Below are 20391 nucleotides of genomic sequence, written 5' to 3'. Positions count from 1 at the left end.
TAGGATGGGTGACCTCCTGGGAAGTCCTCGTGTTGCATCCCCCAATTTTTGTTTTTTTTTTGGATTTTTTTTTGTTTTTTGGGAAGCGCGTCGCATATAACCGAGCCTCGTGCTTGGGGGATGAAAGAAAAAGAGTAGGAGTATTAATTTTACTTCATTTTTTCGAATTTCGTGCAAACGGCAAAGAAAGGGTTATATACAATTACAAGTCATAGACTAACGGATGCGATCATACCAACTCACATGCACCGGATCCCATCAGAACTCCGAAGTTAAGCGAGTTTGGGCGAGAGTAGTACTAGGATGGGTGACCTCCTGGGAAGTCCTCGTGTTGCATCCCCCAATCTTTTTTGTTTTTTTTTTGGATTTTTTTTTGTTTTTTGGGAAGCGCGTCGCATATAACCGAGCCTCGTGCTTGGGGGATGAAAGAAAAAGAGTAGTAGTATTAATTTTACTTCATTTTTTCGAATTTCGTGCAAACGGCAAAGAAGGGTTATATACAATTACAAGTCATAGACTAACGGATGCGATCATACCAACTCACATGCACCGGATCCCATCAGAACTCCGAAGTTAAGCGAGTTTGGGCGAGAGTAGTACTAGGATGGGTGACCTCCTGGGAAGTCCTCGTGTTGCATCCCCCAATCTTTTTTGTTTTTTGATTTTTTTTGTTTTTTGGGAAGCGCGTCGTATATAACCGAGCCTCGTGCTTGGGGGATGAAAGAAATGGAGTAGTAGTATTAATTTTACTTGATTTTTTCGAATTTCGTGCAAACGGCAAAGAAAGGGTTATATATAATTACAAGTCATAGACTAACGGATGCGATCATACCAACTCACATGCACCGGATCCCATCAGAACTCCGAAGTTAAGCGAGTTTGGGCGAGAGTAGTACTAGGATGGGTGACCTCCTGGGAAGTCCTCGTGTTGCATCCCCCAATCTTTTTTGTTTTTTGATTTTTTTTTGTTTTTTGGGAAGCGCGTCGTATATAACCGAGCCTCGTGCTTGGGGGATGAAAGAAATGGAGTAGTAGTATTAATTTTACTTGATTTTTTCGAATTTCGTGCAAACGGCAAAGAAAGGGTTATATATAATTACAAGTCATAGACTAACGGATGCGATCATACCAACTCACATGCACCGGATCCCATCAGAACTCCGAAGTTAAGCGAGTTTGGGCGAGAGTAGTACTAGGATGGGTGACCTCCTGGGAAGTCCTCGTGTTGCATCCCCCAATCTTTTTTGTTTTTTGATTTTTTTTTGTTTTTTGGGAAGCGCGTCGTATATAACCGAGCCTCGTGCTTGGGGGATGAAAGAAATGGAGTAGTAGTATTAATTTTACTTGATTTTTTCGAATTTCGTGCAAACGGCAAAGAAAGGGTTATATATAATTACAAGTCATAGACTAACGGATGCGATCATACCAACTCACATGCACCGGATCCCATCAGAACTCCGAAGTTAAGCGAGTTTGGGCGAGAGTAGTACTAGGATGGGTGACCTCCTGGGAAGTCCTCGTGTTGCATCCCCCAATCTTTTTTGTTTTTTTTTTGGATTTTTTTTGTTTTTTGGGAAGCGCGTCGCATATAACCGAGCCTCGTGCTTGGGGGATGAAAGAAAAAGAGTAGGAGTATTAATTTTACTTCATTTTTTCGAATTTCGTGCAAACGGCAAAGAAAGGGTTATATACAATTACAAGTCATAGACTAACGGATGCGATCATACCAACTCACATGCACCGGATCCCATCAGAACTCCGAAGTTAAGCGAGTTTGGGCGAGAGTAGTACTAGGATGGGTGACCTCCTGGGAAGTCCTCGTGTTGCATCCCCCAATCTTTTTTGTTTTTTTTTTGGATTTTTTTTTGTTTTTTGGGAAGCGCGTCGCATATAACCGAGCCTCGTGCTTGGGGGATGAAAGAAAAAGAGTAGGAGTATTAATTTTACTTCATTTTTTCGAATTTCGTGCAAACGGCAAAGAAAGGGTTATATACAATTACAAGTCATAGACTAACGGATGCGATCATACCAACTCACATGCACCGGATCCCATCAGAACTCCGAAGTTAAGCGAGTTTGGGCGAGAGTAGTACTAGGATGGGTGACCTCCTGGGAAGTCCTCGTGTTGCATCCCCCAATCTTTTTTGTTTTTTGGGAAGCGCGTCGCATATAACCGAGCCTCGTGCTTGGGGGATGAAAGAAAATGGAGTAGTAGTATTAATTTTACTTTATTTTTTCGAATTTCGTGCAAACGGCAAAGAAAGGGTTATATACAATTACAAGTCATAGACTAACGGATGCGATCATACCAACTCACATGCACCGGATCCCATCAGAACTCCGAAGTTAAGCGAGTTTGGGCGAGAGTAGTACTAGGATGGGTGACCTCCTGGGAAGTCCTCGTGTTGCATCCCCCAATCTTTTTGGTTTTTTTTTTTGGATTTTTTTTTGTTTTTTGGGAAGCGCGTCGCATATAACCGAGCCTCGTGCTTGGGGGATGAAAGAAAATGAGTAGGAGTATTAATTTTACTTCATTTTTTCGAATTTCGTGCAAACGGCAAAGAAAGGGTTATATACAATTACAAGTCATAGACTAACGGATGCGATCATACCAACTCACATGCACCGGATCCCATCAGAACTCCGAAGTTAAGCGAGTTTGGGCGAGAGTAGTACTAGGATGGGTGACCTCCTGGGAAGTCCTCGTGTTGCATCCCCCAATCTTTTTTGTTTTTTTTTTGATTTTTTTTTGTTTTTTGGGAAGCGCGTCGTATATAACCGAGCCTCGTGCTTGGGGGATGAAAGAAATGGAGTAGTAGTATTAATTTTACTTGATTTTTTCGAATTTCGTGCAAACGGCAAAGAAAGGGTTATATACAATTACAAGTCATAGACTAACGGATGCGATCATACCAACTCACATGCACCGGATCCCATCAGAACTCCGAAGTTAAGCGAGTTTGGGCGAGAGTAGTACTAGGATGGGTGACCTCCTGGGAAGTCCTCGTGTTGCATCCCCCAATCTTTTTTGTTTTTTTTTGATTTTTTTTTGTTTTTTGGGAAGCGCGTCGTATATAACCGAGCCTCGTGCTTGGGGGATGAAAGAAAAAGAGTAGGAGTATTAATTTTACTTCATTTTTTCGAATTTCGTGCAAACGGCAAAGAAAGGGTTATATACAATTACAAGTCATAGACTAACGGATGCGATCATACCAACTCACATGCACCGGATCCCATCAGAACTCCGAAGTTAAGCGAGTTTGGGCGAGAGTAGTACTAGGATGGGTGACCTCCTGGGAAGTCCTCGTGTTGCATCCCCCAATCTTTTTTGTTTTTTTTTGATTTTTTTTTGTTTTTTGGGAAGCGCGTCGTATATAACCGAGCTTCGTGCTTGGGGGATGAAAGAAAATGAGTAGTAGTATTAATTTTACTTATTTTTTCGAATTTCGTGCAAACGGCAAAGAAAGGGTTATATACAATTACAAGTCATAGACTAACGGATGCGATCATACCAACTCACATGCACCGGATCCCATCAGAACTCCGAAGTTAAGCGAGTTTGGGCGAGAGTAGTACTAGGATGGGTGACCTCCTGGGAAGTCCTCGTGTTGCATCCCCAATCTTTTTTGTTTTTTTGATTTTTTTTTGTTTTTTGGGAAGCGCGTCGTATATAACCGAGCCTCGTGCTTGGGGGATGAAAGAAAATGAGTAGTAGTATTAATTTTACTTGATTTTTTCGAATTTCGTGCAAACGGCAAAGAAAGGGTTATATATAATTACAAGTCATAGACTAACGGATGCGATCATACCAACTCACATGCACCGGATCCCATCAGAACTCCGAAGTTAAGCGAGTTTGGGCGAGAGTAGTACTAGGATGGGTGACCTCCTGGGAAGTCCTCGTGTTGCATCCCCCAATCTTTTTTGTTTTTTGATTTTTTTTTGTTTTTTGGGAAGCGCGTCGTATATAACCGAGCCTCGTGCTTGGGGGATGAAAGAAAATGAGTAGTAGTATTAATTTTACTTTATTTTTTCGAATTTCGTGCAAACGGCAAAGAAAGGGTTATATATAATTACAAGTCATAGACTAACGGATGCGATCATACCAACTCACATGCACCGGATCCCATCAGAACTCCGAAGTTAAGCGAGTTTGGGCGAGAGTAGTACTAGGATGGGTGACCTCCTTGGAAGTCCTCGTGTTGCATCCCCAATCTTTTTTGTTTTTTTTGATTTTTTTTTGTTTTTTGGGAAGCGCGTCGTATATAACCGAGCCTCGTGCTTGGGGGATGAAAGAAAATGAGTAGGAGTATTAATTTTACTTTATTTTTTCGAATTTCGTGCAAACGGCAAAGAAAGGGTTATATACAATTACAAGTCATAGACTAACGGATGCGATCATACCAACTCACATGCACCGGATCCCATCAGAACTCCGAAGTTAAGCGAGTTTGGGCGAGAGTAGTACTAGGATGGGTGACCTCCTGGGAAGTCCTCGTGTTGCATCCCCAATCTTTTTGTTTTTTTTTGATTTTTTTTTGTTTTTTGGGAAGCGCGTCGCATATAACCGAGCCTCGTGCTTGGGGGATGAAAGAAAATGAGTAGGAGTATTAATTTTACTTCATTTTTTCGAATTTCGTGCAAACGGCAAAGAAAGGGTTATATACAATTACAAGTCATAGACTAACGGATGCGATCAGACCAACTCACATGCACCGGATCCCATCAGAACTCCGAAGTTAAGCGAGTTTGGGCGAGAGTAGTACTAGGATGGGTGACCTCCTGGGAAGTCTTCGTGTTGCATCCCCCAATCTTTTTTGTTTTTTTTGATTTTTTTTTGTTTTTTGGGAAGCGCGTCGCATATAACCGAGCCTCGTGCTTGACGATGAAAGAAAAAGAGTAGTAGTATTAATTTTACTTCATTTTTTCGAATTTCGTGCAAACGGCAAAGAAAGGGTTATATACAATTACAAGGCATAGACTAAATGATGCGATCATACCAACTCACATGCACCGGATCCCATCAGAACTCCGAAGTTAAGCGAGTTTGGGCGAGAGTAGTACTAGGATGGGTGACCTCCTGGGAAGTCCTCGTGTTGCATCCCCCAATCTTTTTTGTTTTTTTTGAATTTTTTTTTTTTTGGGAAGCGCGTCGCATATAACCGAGCCTCGTGCTTGGGGGATGAAAGAAAATGAGTAGTAGTATTAATTTTACTTTATTTTTTCGAATTTCGTGCAAACGGCAAAGAAAGGGTTATATACAATTACAAGTCATAGACTAACGGATGCGATCATACCAACTCACATGCACCGGATCCCATCAGAACTCCGAAGTTAAGCGAGTTTGGGCGAGAGTAGTACTAGGATGGGTGACCTCCTGGGAAGTCCTCGTGTTGCATCCCCCAATCTTTTTTGTTTTTTGATTTTTTTTTGTTTTTTGGGAAGCGCGTCGTATATAACCGAGCCTCGTGCTTGGGGGATGAAAGAAAATGAGTAGGAGTATTAATTTTACTTCATTTTTTCGAATTTCGTGCAAACGGCAAAGAAAGGGTTATATATAATTACAAGTCATAGACTAACGGATGCGATCATACCAACTCACATGCACCGGATCCCATCAGAACTCCGAAGTTAAGCGAGTTTGGGCGAGAGTAGTACTAGGATGGGTGACCTCCTGGGAAGTCCTCGTGTTGCATCCCCCAATCTTTTTGTTTTTTTTTTGGATTTTTTTTTGTTTTTTGGGAAGCGCGTCGCATATAACCGAGCCTCGTGCTTGGGGATGAAAGAAAATGAGTAGTAGTATTAATTTTACTTCATTTTTTCGAATTTCGTGCAAACGGCAAAGAAAGGGTTATATATAATTACAAGTCATAGACTAACGGATGCGATCATACCAACTCACATGCACCGGATCCCATCAGAACTCCGAAGTTAAGCGAGTTTGGGCGAGAGTAGTACTAGGATGGGTGACCTCCTGGGAAGTCCTCGTGTTGCATCCCCCATTCTTTTTTGTTTTTTTTTATTTTTTTTGTTTTTTGGGAAGCGCGTCGTATATAACCGAGCCTCGTGCTTGGAGGATGAAAGAAATAAAGTAGTAGTATTAATTTTACTTCATTTTGTTGAATTTCGTCCAAACGGCAAGGAAATGGTTATATACAATTACAAGTCACAGACTAACGGATGCGATCATACCAACTCACATGCATCGGATCCCATCAGAACTTCGAAGTTAAGCGAGTTTGGGCGAGAGTAGTACTAGGATGGGTGACCTCCTGGGAAGTCCTCGCGTTGCATCCCCAATCTTTTTTGTTTTTTATTTTTTAATTTTTTTTGTTTTTTGGGAAGCGCGTCGTATATAACCGAGCCTCGTGCTGGGGGATGAAAGAAATAGAGTAGTAGTATTAATTTTACTTCATTTTTTTGAATTTCGTCCAAACGGCAAAGAAATTGTTATATATAATTACAAGTCATAGACTAGCGGATGCGATCATACCAACTCACATACACCGGATTCCATCAGAACTCCGAAGTTAAGCGAGTCTGGGCGAGAGTAGTACTAGGATGGGTGACCTCCTGGGATGTCCTCGTGTTGCATCGCCCAATCTTTTTTGTTTTTTTTTTAATTTTTTTTGTTTTTTGGGAAGCGCGTCGTATATAACCGAGCCTCGTGCTTGGGGGATGAAAGAAATAGAGTAGTAGTATTAATTTTACTTCATTTTTTTCAATTTCGTCCAAACGGCAAAGAAACGGTTATATACAATTACAAGTCATAGACTAACGAATGCGATCATACCAACTCACATGCACCGGATCCCATCAGAACACCGAAGTTAAGCGAGTTTGGGCGAGAGTAGTACTAGGATGGGTGGCCTCCTGGGAAGTCCTCGTGTTGCATCCCCCAATCTTTTTTTTTTTTTTTTTGTTTTTTGGGAAGCGCATCGTTTATAGCCGAGGCTCGTGCTTGGGGGATGAAAGAATTAGAGTAGTAGTATTAATTTTATTTCATTTTTTTGAATTTCCTGCAAACGGCAAAGAAATGGTTATATACAATTACAAGTCGTAGACTAACGGATGCGATCATACCAACTCACATGCATTGGATTCCATCAGAACTCCGAAGTTAAGCGAGTTTGGGCGAGAGTAGTACTAGGATGGGTGACCTCCTTGGAAGTCCTCGTGTTGCATCCCCCAATCTTTTTTTTTTTTTTTTTTTTTGGGAAGCGCATCGTATATAACCGAACGTCGTGCTTGGGGGATGAAAGAAATAGAGTAGTAGTATTAATTTTATTTCATTTTTTTGAATTTCGTGCAAACGGCAAAGAAATGGTTATATACAATTACAAGTCGTAGACTAACGGATGCGATCATACCAACTCACATGCACCGGATCCCATTATATACAATTACAAGTCGTAGACCAACAGATGCGATCATGCCAACTCACATGTAACGGATCCCATCAGAACTCCGAAGTTAAATGAGTTTGGGCGAGAATAGTACTAGGATGGGTGACCTCCTGGGAAGTCCTCGTGTTGCATCCCCCAATCTTTTTTTTTTTTTTTTTGTTTTTTGGGAAGCGCATCGTATATAACCGAGGCTCATGCTTGGGGGATGAAAGAAATAGAGTAGTAGTATTAATTTTATTTCATTTTTTTGAATTTCCTGCAAACGGCAAAGAAATGGTTATATACAATTACAAGTCGTAGACTAACGGATGCGATCATACCAACTCACATGCACTGGATCCCATTATATACAATTACAAGTCGTAGACCAACGGATGCGATCATACCAACTCACATGTACCGGATCCCATCAGAACTCCGAAGTTAAACGAGTTTGGGCTAGAGTAGTACTAGGATGGGTGACCTCTTGGGAAGTCCTCGTGTTGCATCCTCCCCCCTAATTTTTTTTATTTTTTGTTTTTTTTGCGACACGCGTCATTTATAACCGAGCCTCGTGCCTGGGAGATGAAATAATTGGGGAATTAATTTTATTTTATCTCTTTAAATTTCGTAATATTTTTGAATTTCGTGCAGAGGACAAGGAAATGGTTATATACAATTACAAGTCGTAGACTAACGGATGCGATCAAACCAACTCACATGCACTGGATCCCATCAGAACTTCGTAGTTAAGCGAGTTTAGGAGAGAGTATTACTAGGATGGGGGACCTCCTGGGAAGTCCTCGTGTTGCATCCCGTTACAGGAGTTGGCCAAAGAATTGGTTATATAGAATTTCAAATCGTAGACTAACAAATGCGATCATACTAACTCACGTGCACTGGATCCCATCAAAACTCTAAAGTTAAGCGTGTTTGGGCAAGAGTAGTACGAGGATAGGTGACCTCCTGGGAAGTCCGCGTGTTGCATTCCCCCAATTTTTTTTTTTTCTTTTTTTGCGATGCGCGTCGTTTATAACCAAGTCTCATGTCTGGGAGATGAAAGAAATGGAGTATTAATTTTATTTGATCTTTTTAAATTTCGAGGGATCGTGTTGATTAATATTTTTGAATTTTGTGCGAACGTTTGGAGCCGATATGGTTTGCACATGCATAAAAGTTACGGGATAATGGCCAAAGAAATGGTTATATACAATTACAAGTTGTAGAGTAACGGATGTGATCATACCAACGCACATGCGCCGGATCCCTTCAAAACTCCGAAGTTAAGTGAGTTTGGGCGAGAGTAATACTAGAATGTGTGACCTCCTGGGATGTCCTCGTGTTGCATCCCCCACATTTTTTTTTTTCAAATTCTTTTATTTGCTACACAAGTAGTTTATAACCTAGTCTCGTGTCTAGGAGATGAAAGAAATAGAGTATTAATTTTACTTTATCTTTTTAAAGTTGTCTTCTAAGTTGCTAGAAGATTTGACGCAAACGCAAAGAAAAGATGAGAGGGAAACAAAAGCTCTTCCAAAACTTTCCACTCACGTGAGTATTATGAGCATGGTCCCCATAGATTAAATTTTGTGCACAAAACAAGAATTATATTAGCGGCAGCTGCTCTACGACACCAAAGATTGAAAAAGATCATTATTTCAAAAAGAAATAACGTGGAGATGACTCACAAAATTTGCATGCAAAAAGAAGATTGTGTTCGTCCCACAAGTAAACAAAGACATGCAACAACTCTCATTGACTTCGTTCTAAAAGCATTGCCACATCCTCAAACAGATAGCCATCTTCCTGACTCAATGAAAAAAAAAAATCCTATTTGGACTTGGAAAGATAAGAGAAGGAAAAGGCTTGCTGACAACTCCCCAAATCAAATGGGAAAGACACTCAGGTGGCAACTTTAAAATGCCACAGCTCTCCAACATAAAATCATGTGGTTTCCTTTGAAAGAAAGTCTAACTATAAAAGCTTGACAAAAGCATTTATAAAAAAAAAAAATGTTGCTCTGCCGCTTTCTTTTATTAAACAATATGACAGCAAAGACTTGCTGTGTTGTTGTGCAAAGATAAAAGGCGACAACAAAGTGACAGGTATGACGACAAAATGAAATGGGTTTAAAGACAAAGTAAAGTAAGGCAAATCAAAGAAAGAAAGGTCGCCCATCACATGGGAGTCCAGGTCTCACCCTAAATGCACTGGGCTGTGATTATTAAAAGAAAAGACATGGGTCATTCTTGTCAAAACCCATCAATTCATTTTTCGCTAATCATCATCTTTTGGTTCAAATAAATCAAATGGGCACCTTGCTTTTGCCAAAGTCTTAAGTCAAGTCTCCAAAACCCCAAATCGATGACAACAGCACCGCTCTCATCTCCTTTGCAGCCTCATTGCCGCATCAAATAGAAGACAACTTCGAACCACTTCAAAATCCGTAGACGTGAACCACCTCAAAGTACCAAGCTCGATGGACTTACACTACGTCAAATTTAATTTCAAATTCCCAAACTGGTCAAATGGCACAAAGCCGCTCTAAATTCAGATGGCACGAAGCCACGTCAAGTTTCAAATGGCACGAAGTCGAAGAAAAGTCTCAAATGGCATAAAGTCATGTCAACTATCAAATAGCACAAAGCTGCACCAAATTTCAAACTTTCTCCAACAGTTTAAAGTCCTTGCCCGCACGAGCTAAAACTGCACAAGGAATCAAAAGCTCCAACGGCTCAAAGTCCTCGCCCGCACAAGTTAAAACTGCACAAGGCATCAAATTCTTCAACTGTTTAAAGTCCTCGCCCGCACGAGCTAAAACTGCACAAGGCATCAAAAGCTCCAACGGCTCAAAGTCCTTGTCCACACGAGCTAAAATTGCACAAGGCATCAAACCCCAGCAAATACATCAGGAACTACGAGTGACTTAATCCCTCAACAAGGGTACGTAGGCAATCTAAGGCTCGACCTAGGTGTAGTCGCAAAATGAAATAAACACCCAAATCCCCAAATTACGATTTATTCAAGTTGGAATCAAAGGGTATTCCTTTCCCAAAAGAAGAGTTGTAATTAATAGGCGCGTAGCCTAGAATGGGTCGAACTCAAATTAATAAAAATCCTCTTCGGAAAAATGAATGAGGGTGAAATTGTGTCGAGTGAATTATTTGTTTACATATTGTGTACAATTTTTGCTCAACATGATTTTTGGCACGCCTAGTGGGATCCATTCACCTTTTCATCTGTCTATGAATAAATAAAATCTTATGTGCTACTTATTTTTTTTTCGCAGGAAACGAGATGGCACCACAAGTTATTGTTTACTTCCATGAGCTTCCGACAACTCATACCAAGGCAAGATGTGTAAGGCGCACTGGTTACCGAATGTCATTCATCATTGATCAAGCACTAGCCTCACTCAACATCCAAAAGCCGAATCATGGAGTCGAAGCCAACAAGGCAACTGCCTAAGTCGCTAAGACTGTGTAGAAGAAGACTCCATCACAGAACACCACCAAAAATGTGAAGAAACGAGTTGCTAAAGTTCTTAGGAAGAAGTGAAGATGCTACCATGGAAGCTACTGAAGGCATCCCAAACGTAGTTGCTAAGGCTCCACTTGCATTAACCAAAGCTGTGAAGACCAAAAAGCAAAGAGTCATCAAGACTAACGCATTTGCAGTTGATAAAACTTGCACCACAATTAAAATCATGATTGGCTTAATTTCAATCACGTTAATCAATGCGGAGCCTGCAAGGGTGGTTTCTTTTAAAGAAGAAAAGAAAGTTTCAAGAAAAAATACCACAAGGCGTATACAACCTGCCAAGAAAGACAATACCGTCTCAAATATCAAATCACAAGCCCGGTACATTGAAGGTAAAGTCAAGGTTGCTAACACACACTGCCTATGGAGGCACTCCAAAGTGACAAATATGTCAAGTCCAAGAAGACGAATCCGAAAATAGACGACAATGAGGAAATGAGAGTTCAAGCCCACATATTACAGAGGGCATCTTCAAAATCTCAAGTCAAGTTTAAAAACCAAGTCTTGGGGCTTCACGCTAGCTCGAAATCACAGGGGGCATTCCCCGATCTCCAAGCCAAGTCACGACCATGTATTGGTCATATTAAATAATCAATGGCTCAAGCAAGACTACATTAGCCCTGTTCCAAGGCATTTGCCTCAAACAACATCCCTAAATGGTTGAAGAGCAAAAATGAAGATGTGGAGTCTATGTCAATCATGGTAATTGGCACATCAAGTCTAGAAGAGCAGCTTCAAGAAATGCAAAGGACGCTAGCTGAAGAAGACGTCGAAATTGCAGCATTAACTGCACAGCTAGCCGTTAAGGCTAACATTGTTGGTGGTAGTGAGACGAAAAAAGAAGAAAGTTCCTCAAATCAAATCACACGACAAGAAATCAAGGAAATATTTGATGAGAACATTCGTAATTCCATATGTCCATAACTCCACCAATCTTAGGGTACCAAAGACCATACCCTGCAAACTACGATGCCATGCCATTCCCCAAAAGTTATCAAAGACCAAGCTTCGAAAAATTTGATGGCATAAATGGCACCCCACAAGAACATCTAGGTCATTTCTACTCAGCCTGTGGAGAGACATCACAATGCGATGCCTTGCTAATAAGGCAATTTATGCAGTCCCTAAAAAGGACCAGCTTTCATTGCCTCCAAGTTCTATCCATACATGGGACGACATGCAGAAGTCATTTCTTGCACACTTTGTCAGCTCCAAAAGAAAATGCTCCGTAGTGGATTTGGCTAATTGCGTGCAAAGGCATAACGAAAGCGTAAATGATTTCATCGCAAGATGGAGAAGCCTAAAACTACAACGCACAGAGAAATTGACCGAGGTGATGGCAGTACTAATGTGCTCACATAACCTTATACCCGAGATCGGAACTTTTGTTGCTGTTGCAGAGCCTCACACATTTGATGAGCTAGTCTCGATGGCATGCAATGTTGAAAAGCAAATTGCTTGAAAGTGATTTGGGTCTCGAGCGTGGTCAGAAATTGAAGAGACCGACAAAGGAATTGAAGGAGAGTGAGCTCTTTAGGTAAATCCCTATAAGGTGGTCTAAAAAAATGCACTTTAAACTACGTATGACTTGATCCTTCAAAAAGGGTACATAGGCAGCCTAGCATTAAAAGCTGGGTGCAGTCATAAAAACAAAAACAAAAATCCTGAAAAGTAAGGGATGAGCTATGTTTGACTTGATCCTTTCATAAGGTACGTAGGCAATCTGATCTCCAATATTAGATATAGCCATGAATCATGAAAAATACATTTTCCCACCAATTGTATTGCACGTGGATAAACTACTACATACTAATGTTCTTAGAATTCCTGGCCCACTCGAGTGACTTGAAAAAGAAAATTCACTACTGGGATGTCAAGTCACTGTCGATTCAAAACATAGAATAAAGCCAGAGAAGAGAAAAAATTTCAAGCCTCGCATGTGTCAAAACCGTTTCCACGCACGATGCTTAAGGGGGCAACTGTTGAGCCATATATTTTCACAAAGAAAATAAATAACAGCCCTTAAAACAAAACAAAAAAAAAAAAAAAAGAAGGTAAAGAGCTTTAAAGAGGGCCAAAAGAAAAACAGCCCAAGTTCATTCCGAAAAGTAAGATTGGGCTGGCTCCTTTAAAAGTCTATACTTGTTTGCAATCAATTAAATAAATAAGAATAAAAGATGGTGGGATAAAATCACTTTCTGAAACTTCAAGAAGTGGGTTGCTTCCAGAACAATCCCATAGTCCCACGTCTTCAACTAGATCAACGTAGTGGCTCTTCTAAACCGCTCCACTTCGTGAAAATGGCAAGCAACTGCTCCATGTCTTCTCTCTATAAAAGGATGTGATCCAAAAGCAAGGGGGAAGAAAAAAAAAAGAGGAGGAGGTACTCTGCAGGAATTGAGAGGGAAAAGAAGCAACAAAATACTACTTTCACGAAGGAGATCGACAAAAAAAAAGGGGACGATAATGAAGAGCACAGAGGAAAAAAAACAGGAAGAAGAGCAGGACAGGGAGAAGACAGCAGAGAAGCACAGACGGCAAAGAAGAACAAAGCAAGAAAGCAAGGGAGAAACATAAAGAAAAAGAAAGAAAAAAAAGAAACAACAAAGGGCAGCAAGGTATAAATTTATTTTAAATTTGTTCTTTATTGTTTTCTTTCCTCTCGACTTTTGCAGGAGAGAATGAAGAAAATTTGCTTTCTTCTTCATCTTTCACCAAAGCCAAAAATGGAGACTAAGCCCACCGGCTCACCATGGCAGCATCAACAAACAGTCGAGAGAAGTTCTGAAAACAGAACCGTCCTTGCCACTGCCGTCAACTCCTTGAATTTCTTCGGGGTGGTCTAAACCACCCTGTGAAGTTCCAATCAAGTCTACGTGATCGGCTCCCAGCCGCTGCAGTCAACTCCATGAATTTCTTCGGGGTGGTCCAAACCAACCCGTGAAGTTCCAATCAAGTCTACATGATCCGCTCCTTGCCGCTGTCATCAACTCCATGAATTTCTTGTGGGTGGTCTAAACCACCCCATGAAGTTCCAACCAAATCTAAGTGATCCATGCTCGCCGGTCCGCAAGTGCTGCTTCAAAGTGCCAAGCTTCGTCCCTGTGGAAAAGGCAGGAAGGAAGCAATATACCAAGATGCAACTCGAGAGAAAAGAAATTGTCCTCTTTGTAAATTCTTGTCTTCAGTGTTTTCTTTGCTACTCACGGGTACAAGACATGGAGGCTACCCTTTTATATAAGAGTTCCACCAAAAGCTTTGTGTGCTAGGGATTCCCATTAGAACTCCAATGTTAACCAAGTTTGGCCGAGAGTTGTACTAGGATTGTTGACCTCTTGGGAAGTCCTCGTGTTGCATCCCCCCACCTCTTTTTTATTTTTATAACTCTTTTTTGCGTAGTTTAGTGGCTTATTTGTGGCGCGCGTCGTTTATAACCGGGTCTCATGCTTTGGGAGATGAAAGAAAAGAATGGGAAAGACTATTAATTCTATTTTTTGAATTTCGTGGGATTGTCTTGATTAATATTTTTGAATTTCATGTGATCGTTTTGAGCCGGTGTGATTTGCACTTGCATAAGGTTATGGGGTCATGGCCAAAGAAATGGGTATATAAAAGTACAAGTCATAGACTAATGGATACAATCATACCAACTCACATGCACCGAATCCCATAAGAACTTCAAAGTTAACCGAGTTTGGGTGGAGAGTAGTACTAGGATAGGTGACCTCTTGGGACGTCCTCGTGTTGCATCCCCCAACCTCTTTTTTATTTTTCTTAATTCTTTTTTGCATATTTCTAATAGCTTATTTGTGGCGCGCGTCGTTTATAACCGAGTCTCATGCTTGGGAGATGAAAGAAAAGAATGGGAATGACACGCCCCAATTCTGGTGTCCGAAGGACAACGGGATGGCCAGGTGTTGGCTGACACCTGAGGGTGACGCAAGCCAATTTAAGAATGCATATGCCGAGAACATGTGAAACATGCATAAAAATTTTGTGCATAACTGCGCAAAGTTTATGAAAACTGAATAGTATAATATGTAATAGCTTTTCCAAAAACCCTAGCATGCCATAAAACTTCATTAAACATATATTATATGTAGTGTGCTTAGTAATGGTATCCAAATTGCCTGAAGGCCTTCATTCGCCCATACGCCCTACATCACTTGACCAAAGCCGTATATAGATATCATTCACCCATAAGCCCCTACATCACCCGACCAAAGCCATATATAGATATCATTTGCCAGTAGGCACATAGTATGAGTAACCACTGAATAAGCACATAAAAATCATCGAACATAATCTTTCCAAATTATATCTCATCAGAGCTTGATAGCTTAAACATCATATCATAAATCATATTCATAAATATCTCAGTAAACATAAATCCATTAAAGCACGATATTTCATGAAGCGTAAATCAAATTTACTCATAAATGTTTCATAAAACATAGCCATTAAATCATGCTTTTCATGTATGCATCTCTAATAGTAAAATCATGCATTTTAGAAGGGGTCCACTCATAGATACTCCGTCGTCGAAGAGCCTTGCGAATCAGGGGAGGACGGAAACGCCACTAACAAATGCACCTAAGCACATAAAGGGACCAATTAATAAAACTATACTAAAACGATTGAATTTTGGAAAAAGGGACGTCATAAATGGATTTAGGATGTCGAAAAACCTAAGGGGAGAACCTCAGTTACCCCCATGCGCTGCCACACACAGAGTTGGGTCGCCGGAAAGTTGGCCAGAAAAGTTGCCTGGGACGAAGCACAGTACCTCTAATGGAAGCACGTATCCTCTATGCGTAAGCCAAGACTGGCGCCCACGCACTGACTGGGAACTAGGATCCGGTCGAGTTGGGTCAACCCAGTTACAGGCCAGCGTCAGTCGGTTTTTGGGCAAACCTTGAAACGCTCATAACTTCCTCAATACTTAACCAAATCGAGTGATTCAAAAATGAAAGTCATAGTTCTCAACGAGATAAAGAGAATGGTACCTTGCAGGACGGCTAACTCACCGTGATTTGGCTGAAAAACGCCTAAAAAATGGCGGTGCTCGCCGAAAAACTAGGGAAGCTTTCCCCATGACATTCCTATGTCCAAATATCACCAAAACTTCTCAAAACTAGTTCCAAACATACATTAAGACATGATCCACAACTTTTAGACGAGGTTCGAAGGCTTACCTTCGCCGGAGGACGTGGAAACTCATCGAAAAACTTAATGAACAGTGAATGTACTGTGCAGTGAGTTTGGAAGGGTTTGAAGGCTTCTCCTTCGATTCTGAGTTCACCAGGGTGATGGGGATGCTATTGTCGTTGTTATATTGTTTATTTGTGTGGAAAGCCCTCGGAGATGATGGTTTGAGAGAGAGCCGAGAGTGTAGATAGGGAGAAAGAGATAAGAGTGTAGTGATAAAGAAAGAAAGTGTTTTTTAGAAATGGAATGAGGAATGAAGTCACGGGGAGGTAAAAAGGGAGGAAACATGTGGGCCCTAGGGGCTTATAAAACAAGGTCACTAACGACAAAACACGAAAATTGAAGGAAAATTTATGTCCTTACTAAGAACATGTAAAGAACATTTGAATACATAGGCAAACTATTAACAAATTAAAGTAGGCATGCATCCAAAAACAATTCATAAAACCCATGACTTTCAAAGCCTAGTATATGGTGAACCATAACTCTTTAACAACATTAAAGAGAAGAAAGGATTTAGAGAATCATTACCCTTGTAGCTCATCCTTGATTACACAAGGGATTCACCCAAGTGGAGGGCCTTCAAGTCACCTCCTTTGCTTCCTTGAGGATTTGAGGATATGTTCTCCAAAACACCAAAAGCTTGATGTCTCCAAGTCTCTACACCAAAGATTAATTGTGAAGATAAAAGTGGATGACTTAGGGGAGAGGAAATTGCTAGATATCCCTCCCTAAGTGGCCGGCCTCCCTTGTTGAAATAGAGAGAATAATTTCATCAAGAAAAACCCTTAACAAAATAAAGTTATAATTTTGAATTTATACTTCATTTCTTGTGAGTGGCAAACTTGTAATTAACACAAGTTTGGTATCCCTCACTATTCATGGCCGGCCTCTCTAAGTGTTTGGGCTAATTGCCCATTTTGTTTTAGTTGTCATACAACTTAAACATAATGGGCCTTGTGGACCAAAACACTTTTGGGCCCCTAAACCCAAAACCAACTTAGAAGTCCAATACGAACGTTTCGTATAATTAATTAACTAATTAATTAACTTTGACCATACTTCAATTAACCATTTAATTGCTTATCCATTTCATTTAATTACCTCACTTTCATCCTTACTCGGTGTACGATCCATTAGGTTCCAATTAGCGAGGCAGTGGGCGATGTTACTCTTAACTATCGATTGTGAATTTAAACCATATTTCAATTCTCCCTTAAGATTAGTGTTTGCTAATCTTTAGGGCTTCCACAAACCATGAGTGACACCTAGCAGCATGTCATGGTTACCCAAGCTAAGTAGAAGTGGTTGGAGAACCTATCCAGTTACAACTACAATGCAATACGGTCCTTCTCTAATACAATACTCTTAATCACATTGTTGAAGTGATAGTTTGTTTCATGTCTACTATCCAATGTGATACTTCCCTATATGATTCGCTTGAATAAGATTTGGAACAAACTTCCTAAGTCATATTCATATGCTTTGGCCAAAGACTCTCGAATCATATCTTAGAGTATTCTCCTTCCACCATGGAAGGTTAGAGATCCCTTGTTGTGCATTCATATGCCTACATGACTAGATAGCTTGACCCCAACCATGCCGTGGACACTCCAAAGGAATGCCATTTGACACGATCAAAGATCAAGGACCTAACCATTAGACATCTATGATGCCTCAGGTCAAATGACTACTTTGCATATTGTAACCATCGAGTTCTTACATGACATGTATGTTTGAACTCTCTTTTGATCATAGTTCAGTGTACTCGATTACTCTTTCGAGCACCTATGTGTTTGTCTTAGTGTCCAACACTAAATGACTTGAGACTTGTCATATCCATACTTGAGTCGACATAACACATACTAACCTTAGCGGATTGTCAATGCCCAATTGGCAACCCTATGGCTAGGAACATTTTAGGAATGAACATAAGAGAAAGGTCTCAAAAATCTAACTTACTTAGATCACTTATCTCTTAGATCAAATACATTCCTTGGATTCCTTTATTGCTTAAACACAAGATACAATAAATAGTGATTAACAATAAGCTTTGCCCTCCATTAAACATATAAAAGTTTAATACATTAAGTATTCCAAAAAGCTATTACATCAAATGAGTGGCTATGTGGGCATACTTCCAACAATCTCCCACTTGTACTCAAAGCCATCCTCCCATGTATCTAATACCCATCTTTTCCATATGGCGGTCAAGTTGGATTTGAGACATTGGCTTCGTTAGTGGATCTGCTACGTTATCGGCTGAAGCAACTTTGAGGATGTTGACTTTCCCCTCGGCAGCATATCTTCTAATGATATTAAAGCGCCTATCAAAATGCTTGTTCTTTTGATGTGCCCTGGGTTCCTTGGCTTGAGCTATCGCCCCACTATTATCACAGTACAAAGTTACTGGTGATGTAATGGTTGGAACCACTCCAAGTTCAGTGATGAACTTTTTCATCCAGAACGCTTCTTTGCCGGCTTCAGCTGCAACGACATATTCAGCCTCTGTCGTGGAATCAGCAATTACACTTTGTTTCTTGCTTTTCCAGCTGACAGCCCCACCATTCAGAGTGAATACATATCCGGAGTTGGAACTTCTATCATCGACGTCAGATTGGAAATCTGCGTCTGTATAGCCTTCCACTCGCAACTCTGTCGCTCCTCCATAAACGAGGAACATGTCCTTAGTTCTTCTTAAGTACTTAAGGACCGTCTTGACAGCTGCCCAGTGTTCTGATCCTGGGTTAGATTGATATCGACTAGTAATGCTCACAGCATATGCGATATCAGGCCTTGTGCATATCATGGCATACATGAGACTTCCTATGGCGGAAGCATAAGGAATAGTATTCATTTGCCGTATCTCTTCAGGAGTCTTAGGTCCCATGGACTTAGAAAGGTGAATTCCATGTCTCACAGGAAGAAAACCTTTCTTAGATTGTTCCATCTGGAACCTACTTAGCACCTTATCAATGTACATAGATTGGGATAATGCAATTAGTCTTCTGGTTCTATCACGATAGAGCTTTATCCCAAGTACATAAGATGCATCTCCTAGATCTTTCATGTGGAAGGTTTTGGACAACCACACTTTTACAGAAGAAAGTACTGCAGTGTCATTCCCGAATAGTAATATGTCATCTACATATAACACTAGAAATACCACTGCATCCCCTACGACCTTTTGATAAACACAATTGTCGTCTTCGTTTTGAGTAAAATCAAACGATTTGATTTCAGTATCAAAACGAATGTTCCAGCTCCCTGAGGCTTGCTTAAGTCCATAAATGGACCTCAGAAGCTTACATACCTTAGTCTTTGCAGACTTGGACACGAAACCTTCGGGTTGAGCCATATAAAGCTCTTCCTCTAGGTAGCCGTTCAGAAAGGCCGTCTTCACGTCCATTTGCCAAATTTCATAATCATGGTACGCATCTATAGCAAGCAAAATCCGAATGGACTTAATCATGGCTACAGGAGAGAAAGTTTCTTCATAGTCAATCCCTTCTCGTTGCCTGTAACCCTTGGCTACAAGTCTAGCCTTATAAGTCTCCACGTTCCCATCAACGCCTATCTTCCTCTTAAAGACCCATTTGTTTCCAACAGGTACTATACCTTCTGGAGGGTCTACAAGAGTCCAGACCTGATTTTGATACATGGAATCCATCTCGGATTTCATGGCCTCTTGCCATCTCTTTGAATCAATGTCGGACATTGCTTCTTTGTAGTCCCTAGGGTCCTCCTTTGTGTCATTGTCACCCAGAAGGTACAATTCCGCAAAGTCATTGTCTAAGCCATACCTCTTAGGTGGCTTACTAACCCTTTCAGATCTACGTGGAGCTTGGGGTCCAGGAACAGGGTTGTCAATATGTCTTGTGCTTGTTTGTGTTTCATCTTTAATCTCATTAATTTCCATCGTTTTACTTATAGTTCCTTTGAGAACAAATTCGTCCTCTAGAAACTTAGCAGTTCTGGCGACACAGACTTTTTGGTCGTCAGGATGGTAGAACTCATATCCCATAGTTTCTCTAGGATATCCCACAAAATAGCACCTTACTGATCTTGCTTCAAGCTTAGTAGCTTCAAGCTTCTTGACATATGCTTCACAACCCCAAATCTTAATGTGATTAAGACTTGGCTTTCTTCCATGCCATATCTCATAAGGCGTTTGTGAAACTGATTTGGAAGGTACTCTATTAAGCAAGTAAGTTGCTGTATATAGAGCGTATCCCCAGAATGTTACTGGCAGATCAGC

The 20391-nt window shown here is 40.7% G+C and overlaps 26 non-coding genes and 4 pseudogenes across 26 annotated transcripts; all 30 read left to right on the top strand.

Moving 5' to 3' along the window:
- The first annotated feature begins 221 nt into the window (after positions 1-221).
- Positions 222-340, top strand: LOC125470591. Its single transcript, XR_007252887.1, has one exon. It is a non-coding gene; the product is annotated as a 5S ribosomal RNA (ribosomal RNA).
- A 182-nt stretch (positions 341-522) lies between these two features.
- LOC125470589 lies at positions 523-641 on the top strand. The gene has a single exon (XR_007252885.1). It is a non-coding gene; the product is annotated as a 5S ribosomal RNA (ribosomal RNA).
- Positions 642-818: 177 nt separating this feature from the next.
- Positions 819-937, top strand: LOC125470585. The gene has a single exon (XR_007252881.1). It is a non-coding gene; the product is annotated as a 5S ribosomal RNA (ribosomal RNA).
- Positions 938-1115: 178 nt separating this feature from the next.
- Positions 1116-1234, top strand: LOC125470582. The gene has a single exon (XR_007252879.1). It is a non-coding gene; the product is annotated as a 5S ribosomal RNA (ribosomal RNA).
- Positions 1235-1412: 178 nt separating this feature from the next.
- LOC125470581 lies at positions 1413-1531 on the top strand. Its single transcript, XR_007252878.1, has one exon. It is a non-coding gene; the product is annotated as a 5S ribosomal RNA (ribosomal RNA).
- A 182-nt stretch (positions 1532-1713) lies between these two features.
- On the top strand, positions 1714-1832 carry LOC125470579. The gene has a single exon (XR_007252877.1). It is a non-coding gene; the product is annotated as a 5S ribosomal RNA (ribosomal RNA).
- Positions 1833-2015: 183 nt separating this feature from the next.
- Positions 2016-2134, top strand: LOC125470578. The gene has a single exon (XR_007252876.1). It is a non-coding gene; the product is annotated as a 5S ribosomal RNA (ribosomal RNA).
- A 161-nt stretch (positions 2135-2295) lies between these two features.
- Positions 2296-2414, top strand: LOC125470576. Its single transcript, XR_007252875.1, has one exon. It is a non-coding gene; the product is annotated as a 5S ribosomal RNA (ribosomal RNA).
- Positions 2415-2598: 184 nt separating this feature from the next.
- LOC125470573 lies at positions 2599-2717 on the top strand. Its single transcript, XR_007252874.1, has one exon. It is a non-coding gene; the product is annotated as a 5S ribosomal RNA (ribosomal RNA).
- Positions 2718-2899: 182 nt separating this feature from the next.
- On the top strand, positions 2900-3018 carry LOC125470569. Its single transcript, XR_007252870.1, has one exon. It is a non-coding gene; the product is annotated as a 5S ribosomal RNA (ribosomal RNA).
- A 181-nt stretch (positions 3019-3199) lies between these two features.
- On the top strand, positions 3200-3318 carry LOC125470567. The gene has a single exon (XR_007252868.1). It is a non-coding gene; the product is annotated as a 5S ribosomal RNA (ribosomal RNA).
- Positions 3319-3498: 180 nt separating this feature from the next.
- LOC125470566 lies at positions 3499-3617 on the top strand. Its single transcript, XR_007252867.1, has one exon. It is a non-coding gene; the product is annotated as a 5S ribosomal RNA (ribosomal RNA).
- A 178-nt stretch (positions 3618-3795) lies between these two features.
- LOC125470643 lies at positions 3796-3914 on the top strand. Its single transcript, XR_007252936.1, has one exon. It is a non-coding gene; the product is annotated as a 5S ribosomal RNA (ribosomal RNA).
- A 178-nt stretch (positions 3915-4092) lies between these two features.
- Positions 4093-4211, top strand: LOC125470595. Its single transcript, XR_007252893.1, has one exon. It is a non-coding gene; the product is annotated as a 5S ribosomal RNA (ribosomal RNA).
- Positions 4212-4390: 179 nt separating this feature from the next.
- On the top strand, positions 4391-4509 carry LOC125470642. The gene has a single exon (XR_007252935.1). It is a non-coding gene; the product is annotated as a 5S ribosomal RNA (ribosomal RNA).
- Positions 4510-4688: 179 nt separating this feature from the next.
- Positions 4689-4807, top strand: LOC125470599. Its single transcript, XR_007252895.1, has one exon. It is a non-coding gene; the product is annotated as a 5S ribosomal RNA (ribosomal RNA).
- A 179-nt stretch (positions 4808-4986) lies between these two features.
- On the top strand, positions 4987-5105 carry LOC125470592. The gene has a single exon (XR_007252890.1). It is a non-coding gene; the product is annotated as a 5S ribosomal RNA (ribosomal RNA).
- Positions 5106-5283: 178 nt separating this feature from the next.
- Positions 5284-5402, top strand: LOC125470615. Its single transcript, XR_007252916.1, has one exon. It is a non-coding gene; the product is annotated as a 5S ribosomal RNA (ribosomal RNA).
- A 178-nt stretch (positions 5403-5580) lies between these two features.
- LOC125470586 lies at positions 5581-5699 on the top strand. Its single transcript, XR_007252882.1, has one exon. It is a non-coding gene; the product is annotated as a 5S ribosomal RNA (ribosomal RNA).
- Positions 5700-5880: 181 nt separating this feature from the next.
- On the top strand, positions 5881-5999 carry LOC125470560. Its single transcript, XR_007252862.1, has one exon. It is a non-coding gene; the product is annotated as a 5S ribosomal RNA (ribosomal RNA).
- Positions 6000-6178: 179 nt separating this feature from the next.
- Positions 6179-6297, top strand: LOC125470603. Its single transcript, XR_007252897.1, has one exon. It is a non-coding gene; the product is annotated as a 5S ribosomal RNA (ribosomal RNA).
- A 182-nt stretch (positions 6298-6479) lies between these two features.
- Positions 6480-6598, top strand: LOC125470620. Its single transcript, XR_007252923.1, has one exon. It is a non-coding gene; the product is annotated as a 5S ribosomal RNA (ribosomal RNA).
- A 181-nt stretch (positions 6599-6779) lies between these two features.
- Positions 6780-6898, top strand: LOC125470606. The gene has a single exon (XR_007252901.1). It is a non-coding gene; the product is annotated as a 5S ribosomal RNA (ribosomal RNA).
- A 171-nt stretch (positions 6899-7069) lies between these two features.
- On the top strand, positions 7070-7188 carry LOC125470610. The gene has a single exon (XR_007252912.1). It is a non-coding gene; the product is annotated as a 5S ribosomal RNA (ribosomal RNA).
- A 234-nt stretch (positions 7189-7422) lies between these two features.
- LOC125470614 lies at positions 7423-7541 on the top strand. The gene has a single exon (XR_007252914.1). It is a non-coding gene; the product is annotated as a 5S ribosomal RNA (ribosomal RNA).
- Positions 7542-7778: 237 nt separating this feature from the next.
- LOC125470604 lies at positions 7779-7897 on the top strand. Its single transcript, XR_007252898.1, has one exon. It is a non-coding gene; the product is annotated as a 5S ribosomal RNA (ribosomal RNA).
- Positions 7898-8083: 186 nt separating this feature from the next.
- On the top strand, positions 8084-8202 carry LOC125470624 (annotated as a pseudogene).
- A 55-nt stretch (positions 8203-8257) lies between these two features.
- LOC125470626 lies at positions 8258-8376 on the top strand (annotated as a pseudogene).
- Positions 8377-8617: 241 nt separating this feature from the next.
- Positions 8618-8736, top strand: LOC125470625 (annotated as a pseudogene).
- A 5822-nt stretch (positions 8737-14558) lies between these two features.
- LOC125470628 lies at positions 14559-14678 on the top strand (annotated as a pseudogene).
- Positions 14679-20391: the final 5713 nt, after the last annotated feature.

The sequence above is a fragment of a genome, unplaced genomic scaffold, assembly GCF_019419815.1.
Source record: "Pyrus x bretschneideri cultivar Hongxiangsu unplaced genomic scaffold, Pyrus_bretschneideri_v1 Contig100, whole genome shotgun sequence".
Taxonomy (NCBI): Eukaryota; Viridiplantae; Streptophyta; class Magnoliopsida; order Rosales; family Rosaceae; genus Pyrus; species Pyrus x bretschneideri.
This window is presented reverse-complemented; position numbering and strand designations above follow the sequence as displayed.